We start from the raw sequence: 18,518 nt of genomic DNA on the forward strand, positions 1-18,518 counted from the left end.
TGACCTGTGTCTCGCATAAGTTATTATGCTAGTTTATTATATATTGCCCAAATTTCCTTAAAATTTTATATGTTCGTAAATCACTTGGTTTCACCCCATAACGAAGACGAGAATGAATACCATTTTCGAATCGTCAATCATTTCTCGCATATCCTCTTGAGTGATTATCCCAACAATTCAATATATTCACATGGGACTAAACCAGTTACATAATTTTTAGATATTTCCCAAATATCCTTAAAATTTTATATGTTCGTAGATCACTTGGTTTCACTCCCGTAACGAAGACGAGAATGAATACCATTTTCGAATCGTCAATCATTTCTCGCATATCCTCTTGAGTGATTAACCCAATAATTTAATATATTCATGTGGGACTGAACCACGTTACATAATTTTTAAATTTAAAAATAATTTACCGAGCATATCCTGTTTATTGATTTTACTTTCTAAATTTTAGAAACATGTAATGATCAAACTAAATATATGGATAAAAGTTGTTTTTTAATTTGAAAATAACTTTGAATTGATCTCATTATAATTTATAATGATCGAAATAAATATATGGTCAAAAATATATTACTATATACTGAACATCTATTACAAAGAGCGACTCATATCCTTCCATAATCATCCAATAATAGAAGAATATTAATTACTTTGGAAGGAGGCCCACAAAAAACATTTGATTAATTTAATTTAAATATAGCATTCTCCAAAATCTTATAATATGTTTTACAAACAAAATTTGATCAGTCATCATATCCAACTTAAATGTAATTTTACAATTTCAAACTTATACTCACAACTTATTTATGGACAAATACATGTGATTTTAACACAAATGTATATATTGTGAGTTGTAATTTACTTCAACGCATCAACAGGGTTAATACATGAACATAATTACTACAGAATTCCAACATTTTTCATAAACAAACCTCATGTTAATACAAAACAGCTGTCATAAAGGCACCATAATAAAGAAACTAAGGGCATCCAAATTATTCAACGAAGTGTTGATGCAGTGATTGAGTTTTTAGAGACTTCGTTACCGGAGATTAGAAATTTGACTGATGCATGGTCGTGTGTAATTAATTAGTAAAAAAAATCAGTCTAACAGGAGTACATATAAATATTTGCACTTACTATGGAAAATGTGTTATTATTTACTTTTTTGTTTTTGCTAAAGTATTATTACTTGAACCTTGCTTGTTTGCATAAATATAGAAGAAAATGAATATTCAAGCAAGAAACCGGAGGATTAAATAGTAGAGACTGTAGAACAACTTATAAATCCTGTACTTGAGTATAGAACTGAAACATAGTACAGGGGAGTTAAAGAAAATTATTATGTACCAACAAGTCACAGCTCACTTGAGTATATAAGTACAGACTACTGGGCACTACAGAGTCAGGCCCAACCCATCAAAAACCATCTACCCGTTTTAAAAGCAGTGTGTATATTTTATTAAGTCAAATTAATTACTTTATATTATAAAAATTTAGTAAATATTCAGGTGCATTTCCTTCTATGTTACAATGATCTCAAACAAGATTTGCTAATCTTTTATATCATATGTTCAATTGGACAAATGATTGAACAGACGATTGTTGCAGCATATCTTACTGCGCTTATTATCAGCAATATAAAGTAACACTTATTTTTCTTATATACATAAACTTGAGGCAAAAGTTTTAGAATTATCATCTCACCGCCAAGGAGGTTCTAACAACCTACAGAAATCAGCCATCTTTATAATGCACGCCATGTACATTCATATCAGTAACTGTGTGGTCTGCTATCTTGATGTAGTAACATTGCTCAAACATAATATTTCAGAGAAGTGTTCAAATGAAAAAGTCTAATCTTGTATTTGTTCAATAGCTTGATCTTTAAATTCGGAACTATACTGTAGTAGAAGTACATATTTAAAACGTAGCCGTTTCTGAAATAACTAGAAATAACACTTGCCTCTCGAAGATTTCTAGCAAACAACTTTTCACATTCTATATGATGTGCACAACAATGTCATCGGAACTTCAAGAACTGTATAGCGAGTTCCTCTTAGGCCGTGCACACTGCAGAAGGCGTTCACATAGGGGAGAAGTCCCAATGCACCAGCCTTGCCTTATTCAAACATATATAATAAATTAGGAGATTTCCGGGGGTTGAACTCATGACAGCTGATACAGATAGACACTTAAGCATCCCGTCAAGCACAACCTTCTATCCTCTTTTGTCCAAGAAGTGAAGATGGTTCAACAACGAGTTTCTCTCTCGCAGATGTGAAGATTAAGACAGTTAATTTCTCATGTACTGTAATGCAGTGAGATATTGTTCTAGAAAGCTGAAACATGGGTATTTTCTTCATTGGCGCCTGAACCTGAAGATTTTAGACAGGCCTCAATATCTTTGCCATTTGAGTCTGTAAACTTGAGGTAGTTTTCGGTTTCTTTCATATCTGTGCTACCATTTCTTCGATGGTACCATTTTCGGACAGAGTTTGGCCTTTTGTCACTTATGGCAATGGCAATGTCATTCGGGAAAAGGTCTTTACGCACAAAAGCATGGAAAATTGTTGTCACGAGGAGGGCTGTCAGTGTGAATGTTGCAACGACACAAAGTATGATCGACAGTGACTTGGTTATAACATTTGACACTTCAAGTGAGTACCTAAGGGTTGCAATGGCAGCACCAGTCATTGGGAAAGTGTAGGCCCACCAAGCCAGTGAAAACCTATAAATAACGATGGAAATAAAGCTCAAAACCTCAGACAGCTATATTTTGAAGGAATCATAAATACCAAATACAGAATCCATATTGTGGAAAATACCTGAATCCTCGGCAGAAATTAACTCGAACAGCCTGCAGAAACAAAAAGAGGGATGGACTTTTAGCCAATAAATATTTGAACTGAACAAGTGAAACAGGACCGCAATCAACTTGATGAGTTTCCATATTTTTTTGAGCATCATTCTAGGATTAGTATCACAACTTTTTGTGCAAACAACACTAAAAGTAAATTTATTCATTACTAAACTGAATGTCATTCATACTAAACCTAAATATGATAGGAAACGTTTAGAAGCAACAGTCTGTGTTACTGAGAATTGAATTAATGAAATGTAGGTATATAAATAAAGATTTGTGGCTTATTTATGCAAAAGAACTAACCAGTGAGAAATAAAGGAACAGAGCGATAAAATAAGCAATCATTGACCCAAAATCGAATGATCCTTGTATTCTTGCCCATGCCATTGAAGCAACGCTAGGTGCAGCAACAAAAAGAAAGAACACGGGATGGAGTTCCTTTGGGAAGCCTCTGGTACAGTGTAACAAACAGGACTGTGTAGTGAGCCAGTCCAACCGCAAAAAAGAAAATCGGTCCTTCTTTTAACCCCAGTGTTGCACCCAATAGTGCCCCCACAAAATTCCCAACAACAGAAAGATGGTTTGATGGATTTGCTACCTTTGAAAGTCTTCTCTGTCCTCCTGACATCCACTGTCCGTATATCTTCAGCTCAAGGATTAAGATAGGCGTCATGAGGACATACCATAAAGCCTGATGCAGGTCTTTTGTCAAAGAAGGTGGAACTCCTAGAGCTAAGAACAACAAGGCTATCCACGGAGCAAAGAAGAAGTTGACACGTATTGGATGATAGTACTCACGACGAACAGCCTCAAAGTAGAATACAATCTTCAGAATGTAGGTGAAAGCCACCACGCTAAAGAACAACGGATAAGAACCATAGAATAATGTTTACTTTCGTGCTGATATGGAGAAATCCCATTGTGGTACTTGTGGCTAAATTTTTCCACATTATGGCTTGGCTGCTGACACCAAGGCATAAACCGAATGAAGAGATAGGGTAACGAAGAAGAAATGGCCACAGTTTATCGTCTGGAAGCAGTATTTCCTCTGAAGGCTGTAAGTTTGATGACAGTACATATAATATGAACATATTAGTATTTCAACAAAAAACCAGAACTAGATGAATATAATTTTTCCGGTGTGCAAAGGCACACTATTTGACAAATATATCTATAATTGTGTAAGTGACGCTTGAATGCACACAAATTAGTAAAAGGTAACAATTCCATACAAATGAAACTTTACTTTTTGATCCGTGTATAAAGGTTTTTAGTTTGACAAGTAGAAGCTAAATCTTGACATGCAAATTGTCACAAATACATTGAGAACATGAAGAACTTGTAAAAAAAAAGGTCATCAGAACATACCCTAAGAGTATCCAACTCCGGTCCTTCCAAGGCATCAAAATATCGGTGCACAGGTACATTCTCCATTTCAGTAGTTTTTTTAAGTGGTGTTCCTGTCTCATTTACCTTTCCACGCAAATTTGATAATTGTCTATCTAACTTTCCAGAAAAAGTTTTAAAAGAATTGTATCTTTTATCTGTAAGAGTCTTTCTCGTGGGGTTTCTGAGGGGGAGGTCAGGAGCTTTTCCACTTATAACTGCATCATTTAACTCAGAGCCTTTTGGTATCGGCTGTGAACGAAAGATTGGCTGTTTGATCTTTGGAATATCAGTAGAAAGTGGAGAATGTGAAACACCGCTGCTGGAAATTAATTCACAATCATCCCTAAAGAGAACTCTTTTCTTCCCCTCCAAGTGGTCTTCTATAGGAGAAGGCGGCATGCTGATGGAAATGGATCGTGTTCTCTGGTGGGACTCAAAATCACAGTTTTGGATCTCCGCTGCATCTATCTTGGTTTCCTAGTGCATTAAACATAAATAAATTATTTAAAATACAACGATCCTTTACTGGTTAAAAGTTAATAATAACTGTATTACATTATCCACATCCTTGCTATAGCCAATCTAAAAGATAGAAGAGTAATAATCTAACAGCTACAACGACATTACTAAGTAGTGAGATTGCTGGTAAATGACATGTACACTACAAGAAGTAACAAATAAACATAGGTTTAGTGAAATATTTACTGGGAAAGACTTTCCAAAGCAATATAGTTTTGGACTATAAACTCCAGAGTTAATTAAATGTTCAATAGCACATACGTCCGTGGTACTGCAGAGCTTAAATAACAGCTATCTTGGTATACATGTTTACATAGATAGTATATGACTAAAAACATAACAAAAAGTTGAATTTTAAAGACATTAACGAAGTTTCTTCCAAAGAGTCCAACATTATGAATTCATAATATCAGTTTTATACTTTTATCACTTCAAATCCTTTAAATTTGACAAAAAAGCCCTGTCCTCTTACCTACTTAATTTTGATCAACTTAAACTCACTAGTGTTCAAAGATCACATGCAAGACCCCAATCAAACAAGTTTGTTGTCGAAGCAGTTAAGGATTTAAGATAAGATTGATATAGAGATCAGGACACATACAGAAAACTGAAAGAAAAAAGACTGCAACACCAAAATATTCTTTTCCCAGGTCTATTTATGTTTTAGCAATGTGATGTTTGCTATTGCAGAAGCCTAATATGACAGACCTTAGAGAGCACAAAATTACGAAACATTAAAGTAATTAAGTTCCAATAAAATTTGAACTACCATTACAAAAGAAACAGAACAGGATCAGCAGCTAAACAGGAGCAAAGTGATTGTTGCTTGTCGGTCTTCTCGTTGGTTATAACTTGTAACTATGAAATGCATCATTCTATTGAATCATGAAGATTGAGAGATTTATAACCATCTTGCATCACTATCAGTGCAGAATAGAAAGTTTTATAAAACATGTAGAGACTAAAAGCTGATATATCTATGAAAAAAAATATGTAGCAAGCAAACATTTTTGGGAGTAAAAATGTTTTATTTGGAACAGCAACACAAATATGACAATCCAGATTAATATCTAAATCTAAGTATGCCAATAAATCAAAAAGCATGTGATTCACAGTATCAATTAAGAACAACAAAAATCTCGAAGAATTACATATTGACTTACCACGAGAGAAGGAAAGACTGTGTCCAAGTCAGTGTCTTTGTCCAAACTATCAAAGCATTCCAATTCATGAGTAGACAAATATTCAATGAGTGGTGGAAGTGGATCAGGGGAATCCTTCGTTTCCAAACTCAGGTTCCTGTTCTCTTCCATGCTGAAACGTATATACCTGCAGTTCAACATGTTCTCATACTTAATACTTGCAAATTACAGCAACTAGTAAAAACTTGTTGATACTTAGATTGAATGGAAATGAGAATTCCAATACGCGCATCAAGTCTTCTGTTCTTGTTCAGCTAGGATGTACTGCACAAAGTGTCCAAAATCGCAGAATGTGAGGCAATGATCTGTAGTCCCGACGGATGATCAAATATAGTCCCGACGGATGCCGACTTGACATCCACCGGGTGAGTAGCTTATGTAAAAATAAAATCTGTAGCACATTTATGCAAACAACTTTGTGTAGATTTTGTAGGAGCATATAAGTCATGTTGGCTACTAGTGGATATGCATAATAGGTTGATTAATTGTAAATATAAGATGTCTTGTAATTCTGTATAAGTGAAATGGAGTCAAGTGACAAATAGCTACCCGACGGATGATCAACAAAGCTACCCGACGGATGATCAACAAAGCTACCCGACGGATGAAGAGCATGTACCCGACGCATGATCAAATTCATATATCTGTTGACAGTGACAACACAGTCATATACGTTGGGTGTTTGCAAAAGAAATGTGGTAGCCTGTTAAGCAGGAATTTGAGAACAAAGAAGCGTTACCATTTCCATGCAATTGTGAAGATATTCAAAGAAGGCGGAATAGAGTAGTGAAGTAGCATGGAGTTAGACTAGATATGTTTTTTTTTATTATCTTGTCTTATTATCATGTAAACTTGGTGATATATAAACCAAGTGTAGCTAGTAGAACATTCAACTAAGCAAACACATTTCAAAAGAGAGATAAATAAAGTTGTACTTATCAAGAATTTCTCTGTAGTTTGTTTGTTCTACTTGTAAGCAGCTGTGAGCTATTTAAGCTTCACAGGGTTCTCATTCGATATATATATATATATATATATATCTGGTGGATATTTTCAAATCCACCAAAAAGTTTTAAAAGCCTTTGTTTTTATTACTTTGTGTTTTGATTTATATAACTACTTCATTCCGTAATCTGCAAATCAAACACTTATATATTTATCGAGTTATAACTGATTTTAAAATCTTGAAAAAGTAGCCAAAATTACATTCAACCCCCCTTCTGTAATTCTTATTGTATTGTTAGGGAATAACAGACTTTCAATTTAGTGACCATTTTGATATTTAACTCAAATGGAAAGGCATACGGACAATTCTCAATGGATCCAGCCTTATCTTCTTTATATAACAAGAAATCAGGAGATTGTGATTCCCAGGGATTGAGTCCATGGCATAGCTGATATAAAGTTACACTGACGATCCAATCAAGCACAACCTTTTAAGTTCCTCTTTCGTCCAAAATGTGAAAATTGTTGTCACGAGCAGGGCTGTCACTGCTGCGATGACACAGAGTATGATAGACACTGTCACACTAATTAGGGGTGAGCAACGGGTCAGAATCGAACCGAACCAAACCCGAATCGAAAGAACCGAGAACCGAAATAGGAATATTTTAAGAACCGAACTGGACCCGTTTATATGTAAGAACCGAACCGAAACCGAACCGTAAAATTCGGTTCGGTTCGGTTCTTAACCGAAAGAACCGAATTTATATTTTCATTTCATATTTATGTATTTTGCATATTATTTTGTATTCTAACTTTTTAAATTTTGACTAGTTTTGATTACGTATTAACGGTAACTTAGTAAAAGAAGATTTTTATTAGTGGCAGATCATTTTGAATTCAATTACTTTCTAATATTTAAGAAGAAAAATATTTATAAAAATATTCAAAACTCCATAAATATTTAAAGAAACGAGTAATACAATAAAAATCATATTTTTCTTAAAATTTATTAAAATATTATAAATAAGAAAACATAATATGTAATATATATACATATATTTATATATATTTTTGTATTTATTCATTTATATACGATTCGGTTCGGTTCTTACGGCTCTAGAATGTTAAGAACCGAACCGAACCAAGAACCAAAATTTCTAGAAAAATAAGAACCGAACCGGACCCCAATTAGGTAAGAACCGAACCGGAACCGCAATTTTTGATCGGTTCGATTCGGTTCTCGGTTCCGAACCAGGAAGTGCTCACTCTTAACAATAACTTAGTTATAACATTTGAGACTTCAAAGTGAATACAGCAATTAAATTTTAAGAAATAAACTAGCATAATAGCTCGTGGACGCACACGTCATTCTCTAGTAGTCATTAAAATATATATCGATTATCATTTTGAATGTGAGATGTTAAATAAAAAATTATTTTGTAATGAAATTCCTGCGTTCTTAATCATGCAAGCTAAATGTGAAAGAAGTAGGATGACACCGGAAACTTAAAGTTGCAATTATCCATAACAACATACAATTACATTTATATATCTTTTACGAAAAGAAAAATAAATTTTAAAATGCAAAGTTCTAAAGTATGGATGTAGATAACATTATATCTTTTTATATTAAAAGGAAAACCATCTTTGTGGGCAATTCAGGATCCTTATAGTTTTTCAACTTCGTACCATAATCATTATTGTCGTCAATTTTCGTAAGTGGTAAACACTACAAGACACATGTGACATTGTATTTATCAAAGTGTTGGATAACAAAATATATTTATGATTTTAACTTGGAATGCACAGAGTTTCAGAATGATATTCTTGATATAATATTAAGTATTTTAATGATTTTTTCAGTGTGTTAAATATTAAACTAGTCACTGAAATGGAGCACATATATCATTTTGTTCACCGATTTCAATAAGTTATCATTTACAGTCACTTAAGGTGGTCTAATTATTAGTTTTTTCACCTTTTAAATTTTAAATTAAGTGTAAATATATTTAAAAATTAAAAAAATAAGAAAAAAATATGGCCATTAATATTATATACAAAGTTTTGTTCTTAGATTTTATCATGAAAAAAGACAAAAAAAGTTACTTTTATTTTTTAATAAAATTTATTACGAGTTTTATTAAAAAATAAAATGTATACTACTTAATAATTTATTTGAAGTGTAGTAAAATATCATTCGAAACATCTTATACCCAATGTTTTGACTTTTTATTGATGAAATATTTTTTAGTGTTTCGGCTTTTTTCTTTGCAGTCTTTGATGATTCTGATTATGATAGATATTTTGAGTAGATGCAATCTTTGAGTTAAAAATTTATCGATACTAATTGTAGTTTGTGTAGGTACAATATTTATAGGTGTACAGTAATTGAAACTTGTTGTATGTGGAATCGACAATGTCTTAGTCCAATTTTATTCCTATGGTATTAAAGTGTATGTACAATATTGTAATATTCATGGCGACGACGTGTAGTTAACTATATATATATATATATGTCGCATGTGATATGTATTTGAGAATATCCTTATAATTTAACAACTTATAATATTCTCGTATGTTGGATGGTAAAAAGCGATCATATCCTTAATTTTCTATTCCATAACAAAACAACTCTCAAACATAATAAATAACAATTGATCAATTGTTTCAGGTACAAATTTACCAAACCTATATATTAATAGACTATGATATTCTTTGATCGTTAACAAAATTTAGCATCCTCCAAAATTTTATAGGTTAAAAAACAAAAAATATGTGATCCCTTTTTATCTCCACTTAAATATAACGAAAATATGTGATGAATTCTTATCTCCACTTAAATGTAACATCATTTACAATATTAAACTAAATACTCATTATTAATTTATGCACGAATGCATGTAATTTACGCCAAATGTATATGTTATGAGTTTTATTTACTTATGCAAGCAATGGGGTTAATACAGAGCGGCTATTTAAAGGAAACAAAAAATTACTTGCAAAAAACACTCCGACTTGATATAATCCATTCATCTTAATATTAATATTTTAATGTTTTAATTTTGCCAAAAACCCAAAATAATGAAAACTCGTCTCTCAAAGTTTTCTATGATACCTTAGAAAAAAAGTTGAGACAGTTTTTCAAATTATGTATCATGCCAAATTCATAATTAAACTTTTTAAATTTCAATAAATTTAGAATTATATAAAATCATAAGTAATTTTGTGATCGTTATTAAAAAAATCATGTTTTTGTGATATTTCCCCAGGTCTGCTTATCTTTTTTTCTTGTTTGGATATTTAATTGTTTATACGTTTTTGAAGTAAATAAAAATTTGACATCCATTATTGATAATACTCAAAAAAAAATTAAATACAAAATTCAAGACGAGATAAGAACAAAAGGACCTTAGAACCAATTAGTAAATGTTTACGTTCTAAACTTATAAATAAATTTTGATATTTTCCCGAAACACTTCGCATCCCTTCAAGCACAACATTTTTCTTCTTTTGTCCTTGATCTGAAAATTATTAGACACCGAGTTATCTCTAGTAACTACGAAGATTTGACAACCTAATTTTCTCGTAGTAATAAGATATTGTTCTAGAAGGCGAAAACATGTGTATTTTCTTTGTTGGCGCCACGACCAAAAGATTTTACACAAGCCTCAATATCTTTGTTATTCGGGCCTGTAAACTTAATTTTCGCTTTCTTTTATATCACTGCTACCACATCTTCAATGGTACCATTTTAGAATTTCCCATATCCTAACAATTCAGTATAGTCACATCGGACCGACCCACGTTACATAATTTTTAGATTTAAAAATAGTTTACTGAGCATCATGTTTATTGATTTTACTTTTTTTAATTTTAGAAACCTTTAATGATCAAACTAAATATATGGATAAAAGTTGTTTTTTAATTTAAAAATAACTTTGAATTAATCTCATTATAATTTATAATGATTGAAATAAATTCATCGTCAAAAATATATTACTATATACTGAACATCAATTATGAAAGGTGAGTGATATCGATAAAACAATACTCCTCCCTCCAACGATAGGAGGATATTAATTAATTTGGAAGGGATACGTGGAGGCCCCCCAATATTAATTTAATTTAAATATCACTTTCTCCAAAATCTTATAATATGTTTTAAAAAAAATATTTGATCAGCAGTCATCTCCAACTTAAATGTAATTTTATAATTTTAAACTTGATACTCACAACTTAGTTATGCGCAAATACACGTGATTTTTACATAAATGTATTTACTGTGAGTAGTAATTAACTTCGGCATATCAACGGGGTTAATATATGAACAAAATAACTACAAAATTCCAACATTTTTCATAAACAAATCTCATGTTAATACAGAACAACTCTGTTATAATAAAGAAACAAGGGGCATCAAAATTAGTGGGACGGTCAACGAAGTGTTGGTGGACCGGTTGACCTCTTATGCCTCCTTACGAGATATCAAGGGTTCGACTAATGTGTGTGCGTGTGTAATCAGGAAAAAAAATTAGTGAAACTAGAGTACATTTAAATATTTGCACTTACTATGGACAATGTGTTATTACTTGAAAGCTTTTTGTTTTTGCTAAAGTATGATTAGTTGAACCTTTCTTGTTCGCATAAATATATAGTAAAATGAATATTCAAGCAAGAAACTGAAGGATCAGAGACTGTAGAACAACTTATAAATCCTGTACTCGAGTATAGAACTGGAACATAGTTCAACCAGTTAGAGAAAATTATGTACCAACAAGTCACAACTCACTCAAGTATATAAGTACAGACTACTGGACACTGCTGTTGGGATCCGAAGGCATAAAATGCAGCGGATAAACGTAAATAAAACAAAAATTTAGAAACTCAAAAACAGGATCCATGTATAATTATGGGCAGATTATGGAGATAACGAATCATACCTTTCAAGAGATTAACTTTCACGAACTCAACGGAGATCCTAGCTATCACGCTTTGTGTCTACCGCTCGGAGAAACACCTCTATGGTATCCACACGAGCACCTTCAAGAACGTCTCACGAACTTGACTACGGAATGGATGTACTAGCCTCCTTCTTGACGATCTGAATTACCTCTGCCTCTCTTTGCTGCTAGGGTTTTCTTAAAAATGTACAAGCCTCTTTAACCTCTCATTATGTATTTATAATGACTGATTAAAAAGGCCCATAATAGCAAAGCCCAACCCTAGTAGGTATTGGATTAAATAATAAAAATGAATTTCTATTATTTAATTAATAACTAAGTTATACTTAATTATTATGGGCAAAAACATTCCTTTTAATTCGAATTTATATTATCTCAATTAAGTCTTACTTAATTATAATAAAATTCAAATAATCATCAATTAATTTAAATCCATAATTTAAATTAACTATTCCATTAAGTGCTTTATTTGTGCGACCCTATAGGCTATTATTTAATTGGCAATAATTTTATTCTCTAATAAAATTATAAACAATGAGCGGTATCTAGTAATACATCATTGTTACCCAATTAAACAATAATTAAATCGTGATTAGATAAAACCTTTTGTGATTAATGTTTTTCGTGTAATATAATCCTTTTAACCATACATATTATAGATTAAACTCGAGGCATGTATTTAGTCATCCTCTTCAACATTTAATCCGAGTTTACTTGATCCATGAGTAGATTATCGAGATAAATCATTATTTGAGCATGGCCATGCTTTTATAATCTCACTCAATCAAGAGGCCAATAATATCTCTCCTAATTATAGGAGGGTTAAATCCTTTATCTATCATTCATATTTCTCATACGACTCATGATATACCCGATGTCCACTTTTATCATCACTCGATCAAAAGTAACTTTTAATGTAGTCAAAGTATATTAATCCTCGTATAGAAATATAATGATTTCAAGTCAAAGGATCGTTACACCATTATCACTGTGAGTCTTTCTTATGACTTTATTAAACATGAAGAATCTCACTGTGGGTCTGTCCAGTACCATGTACTCTCACATGTACCTATGTATTGACTTTAGTATCCCCATACTTATAACCAATGAGATGTGATTATCTTGTCAAATAACATACTAGTCTATCTATGTATTATTATTGTCCTATATAATACTACTCGACTAGGGACCTTTAAGAATATGATATATTATATAATCTCAAGTTCAAGTCATGTACTTAAACTATACAATTTGTATCATGATTCTAAGAACATTTATTATGCTAACAAAATATCGCAGTAATTAAGGTCATAATAAATACATTTATTGAATGATCAACTGACATAAAGAAAAAAGAATAATGTATTGCCTCTGGGGCACCTACACTAACAATCTCCCACTTGCACTAGAGCCAATCACCCATATATCTAATACCCATGGAACTAGTGTGACCATCGTGCTTCTGCTGCGACAAGCCTTTGGTCAGTGGGTCTGCAATGTTATCATTTGTGTGCACTTTACATATATGTATATCACCCCTTTCATTAATCTCTCGAATAAGGTGAAATCTCCTGAGTATATGTTTAGCCCGGGAGTGTGATCTAGGTTCTTTAGCCTGTGCAATGGCTCCATTATTATCGCAGTATAGATCAATGGGATCTGCGATCGATGGAACCACTCCCAAATCAGAAATGAACTTTCGAATCCAAACGGCCTCCTTAGCTGCTTCACAAGCTATAATGTACTCAGCCTCCATTGTAGAATCAGCTATTGTTTCTTGCTTTGAACTCTTCCAGCTTACAGCACCTCCGTTTAGACAAAACACAAAACCAAACTGTGATACAGTATCATCTCTGTCTGTTTGGAAACTTGTATCGGTGTAACCTTTTACAACGAGTTTCTCTTCTCCTCCATACACCAAGAATGAATCTTTAGTTCTTTTCAAGTACTTAAGAATATTCTTAACTGCCGTCCAGTGACCTTCACCCGGATTAGACTGGTATCTGCTCGTCATGCTCAAAGCATACGAGACATCTGGGCGAGTACATACCACTGCATACATGATAGATTCAATTGCTGAAGCATATGGAACTTTATTCATGTGGTCCTTCTCATCCAATGATTTCGGACACTGGTCCTTAGAGATCGTTATCCCTTGAGACACGGGACATATCCCCTTTTTGCATTTTGCATTTCAAAACGATGCAAAACCTTATCAATGTATGTGTTCAGACTTAGACCGATCATCCTTCTAGATCTTTCTCTATAGATCCTCATTCCTAGAATGTTGGATGCCTCTCCTAAGTCTTTAATGGAGAAATTGCTCCCTAACTAAGTCTTAACAGCCTTTAGAGAAGGTATGTCATTCCCCATTAGTAGTATATCATCAACATATAGTACTATGAATGCCACATAGCTCCCACTAACCTTCTTGTAAACACACGGTTCATCTTCGTTTTGAACAAAGCCATACTCTGTGACTATTTCATCAAAATGGATATTCCATCTCCTAGAGGATTGCTTCAATCCATAAATGGATCGACGCAATTTACATACCTTGCCAGCATTCCTTGGATCGACAAAACTCTCAGGTTGTGTCATGTACACATCCTCTTCAACGCTTCCATTAAGGAAGGCTGTTTTGACATCCATTTGCCAGATTTCATAATCATGGAATGCTGCAATGGCAAGTAAAATCCTTATAGACTTGACCATAGCCACTGGTGAGAAAGTTTCATCATAGTCAATACCATGAATTTATTTGAAACCTTTTGCAATCAGCCTAGCTTTATAGGTCTGAACATTTCCATCCATGCCCTTTTTCTTCTTAAAAACCCATTTGCACCCTATGGGTTTTACCCCTTCAGGTGGATCAACCAAAGTCCATTCTTGGTTTTCATACATGGAATCTATCTCGGATTTCATGGCTTCAAGCCATCTCTTAGAGTCTGGACTGTTCATAGCATCTTGGTATGTGAGAGTCTCATCTTCATCTATGAGCATCAAATCACCACACTGAGTCATGAGAAATCCATATCTCTCTGGCTCATGGCGAAATCTACCAGATCTACGAACAACCTGTGTTTGTTGAGCATTATCATTATTCTGCTCTTGTTCCACTTCAGGGTCAATGCTATTTTGCGGTTCTCGATCTTCATCGAGATCTATAGTTCTCCCACTGTTTCTTTTGGAAACAAAATCTCTTTCCATGAAGACAGCATCTCGAGCAATAAACACTTTCTGCTTAGAAGGACTATAAAAATAATACGCCTTTGTTTCATTAGGGTATCCTACAAAAATGCACTCTTCGGATTTAGGTCCAAGCTTGTCAGATTCTTGACGTTTCACAAACGCCTTACATCCCCAAACTTTCATAAAGTTCATGCCTGACCGTTTCTCTTTCCATATCTCATATGGAGTCTTTTGAACCTTCTTAGTAGGAACACGGTTAAGTGTGAAAGCCGCTGTTTCTAGAGCGTAACCCCAGAAACTAATTGGAAGATCTGCATGACTCATCATCGATCGCACCATGTCCAACAAGGTGCGATTTCTCCTCTCTGAAACTCCATTCCATTGAGGTGTTCCTGGCGGAATGAGTTGTGATACAATACCACACTCTTTCAAATACTCTCTAAATTCGGTGCTTAAGTATTCACCCCCACGATCGGATCGTAAGATCTTAATACTTGCATCTCCGCCAATTTGCTTCTCTACTTCAACCTTGTATTCTTTAAATTTTTTAAAAGAATCGGATTTGTTCTTCATAAGATATACATATCCATATCTACTGAAATCATCAGTAAATGTTATGAAGTAGTAGTAGCCTCCTCTAGCCATTACACGCATTGGGCCACATACATCACTATGTATTAGCTCCAGACGTTTAGTGGCCCTTTGACCCTTACCAGTGAAAGGGGCTTTAGTCATCTTACCAAGCAAACAAGATTCACATTCTTGGTATGATTCAAAATCAAACTTATCCAAGTATCCATCCTTATGTAATTGGGATATGCGTTTCTCATTTATGTGGCCTAGACGATAATGCCAGAGGTATGTTTGATTTGAGTCATTCATTTTAAGTCGTTTGTTTTCTATATTATAGACAGGGTTATCTAAATCAAGAACATATAAACCATTAAATAAACGCACAACACCATAGGTTAAATCATTCAAAGCAAAAGAGCAACTGTTGTTCTTTATTGTAAACGAAAAACCTTTCTTGTCCAAACAAGAAACATAAATAATGTTTCTGCGAATCACAGGCACGTAAAAACAGTCTTCTAGTTCTAAAACAAGCCCAGAGGGCATAGATAAATAATAAGTCCCTACAGCTAAAGCAACAACTTTTGCTCCATTGCCTACTCTTAGGTCCAATTCTCCCTTAGCCAAAGTTCTACTTCTCTGCAGGCCCTGCACATTTATACAAATGTGAGAAGCTCATTCAGTATTAAATACCCAAGATGTAGAAATAGACAAATTGACTTCTATAACATAAATACCTGATCCAGAAATCTGAACTGCTTTCTTTTTCTTCAGATCCTCCAAGTAAATTGGACAGTTTCTCTTCCAGTGACCATCTTTCTTACAGTAGTGATATTCACCCTTGGATACACCACCTTTAGGCTTTAAAGCCTGTTTGGGACCTGACTTTGGCTTGGGTGTAGAATCAGATCCAATCTTCTTCTTACCCTTCCATTTTCCCTTCCCTTTGGCCTTACCTTTATTTCCCACCATCAGTATGGGAGCAGGTTCAGCTGTCTTCATGTTGGTCTCATATGTTCTCAACATATGCAACAATTCAGTAGATGTTTTGTCAAATTCATTCATATTGTAATTCACAACAAACTGAGTGAATTTGTTGTTCAAAGAATTCATGATTAGGTCAATACCAGTTTCCGGACCAATCGGGAAACCCAAAGTTTCAAGGTACTCAATGTAACCAATCATCTTCAGAACATGTGGGCCAACTGGTTCACTCGCCCCTTGTTTGCAATTAAAAAGTGACTTACTCGTGTTGAACCTTTCTTGACGAGTTTGGCTTGCAAACATGCTTTGTAAGTGCTCATTGATAGTATATGCATCCATATGCACATGCTGTCTTTGAAGCACAGCACTCATAGTTGCCAACATAAGACATGCAACATCATTTGCATCATTCTCATCCCTTGTGCGTGCTGCTCGTTCATCAGTCGTAGCACCCTCAGGAAGGGGGCCTGGAGGAGGAATATCAATGACATGAAGCTTGCGCTCCTGCCTGAGGACAATCCTCAAATTCCTCTGTCAGTCTAGGAAGTTGTTTCCTCCTGTCAGCTTGTCCTTCTCAAGGACTAAACGTACGGATAATGTGTTTGTGTTGTTTGCCATTACTCAGTATCTACAATAATAAAAGCGCAAAATAAACATTAGATTGTCTGAGTTAAAATTTTATGTTCATATGATTATGATATATTCGTAATATATCTCCCACTATTTTTTTTTATTAAATTAATAGCCCTAACTATTAATTCGGAAAGTATATCCCATAAATCTTTCTAGTGAGCCAAGATCCATATTTCGTCATGTTCTAAGTCAACCACTGGTATCCTTAAAACATGATTATTTAGGTAGACAACAGTTGTCAATTATATCATATATAATTCTTGGATAATTTGGTGAACAACAATTGATCTTATCTATCTAATAGATTTTTAACCAAACTCTATGCTTCTAAGTTCATAATAGTTGAATATAACCGTTTATATTCACCTTATTATGATGACTCAGTTAAGTTAGACCCAATGATACAACGTCCGAATATAACCGTTTATATTCGTCGCATTTCACCATGATAGATAGGAGTCCCCTGCCACTGACAGCCCTTCCCCTTATCGATCTAGGATTTAATGAGTGTTCATTCATTGGAAAGCATCTGATTAAAACTTAATATTTTTACTTAGGGATTTTTAATTTAGAACGATCATGATCCCATCATAAAGAGATTCCCAATTTTTCCTTGAATAAAATACTTCAAATCAATACTCGTCAATGGTTTGATTTCCAGGTAGTGGAGGAGTCACATCGGTCTCGCTTAAAACCCACAGCCTTACAAGTTCTATGAACCCGTTGTTGACAAAATCACCCCATGTCAGAAATAAAGAAAATTCGTATTTTATTTCATGTTTCATAAACACGAGAATCTCATGATCGTTTGTTAATTTTAAATCTTGAGTCGTTACAGATTTTATCTTGTTTAAAGGTATGGCATGGGTGATGTATCTAATACATACATGCATCATTAATCTAATTAAAACATGCATTTTCTACTCCACACATACTATTTATACATCATATGAAAAGTACGTAAAGTAAACGTGCAATAGTTATGGCCCAATCCTATGTGATCTTTTCAGGCTAATGAAAAGATCAAGGTCAATCTATGGTGTAAAAATAACTATTACATATGTCTTCTCTATTGCTTCCATTGTCTCCTTGGCCTCCATAGGATGCCTCCTCTTTCCCTTGTCCTTCTTGGATGTTACATTAAGAATTATACTAATGAACTTACAAAAGAACTCGAGTTATATTCGAGATCAAACAACTACAAATAGAAAACGACATGCAAGTCGTATTTATTACAAACCAAAAGAA

At 33.7% G+C, this 18,518-nt stretch overlaps 1 pseudogene; it reads right to left on the reverse strand.

Annotated features, from left to right (window-relative positions):
* Positions 1-1,921: 1,921 nt before the first annotated feature.
* Positions 1,922-6,096, reverse strand: LOC141705140 (S-type anion channel SLAH2-like; annotated as a pseudogene).
* Positions 6,097-18,518: the final 12,422 nt, after the last annotated feature.

This window comes from Apium graveolens, unplaced genomic scaffold (genome assembly GCF_009905375.1).
Source record: "Apium graveolens cultivar Ventura unplaced genomic scaffold, ASM990537v1 ctg8591, whole genome shotgun sequence".
In the NCBI taxonomy this organism is placed as follows: Eukaryota; Viridiplantae; Streptophyta; class Magnoliopsida; order Apiales; family Apiaceae; genus Apium; species Apium graveolens.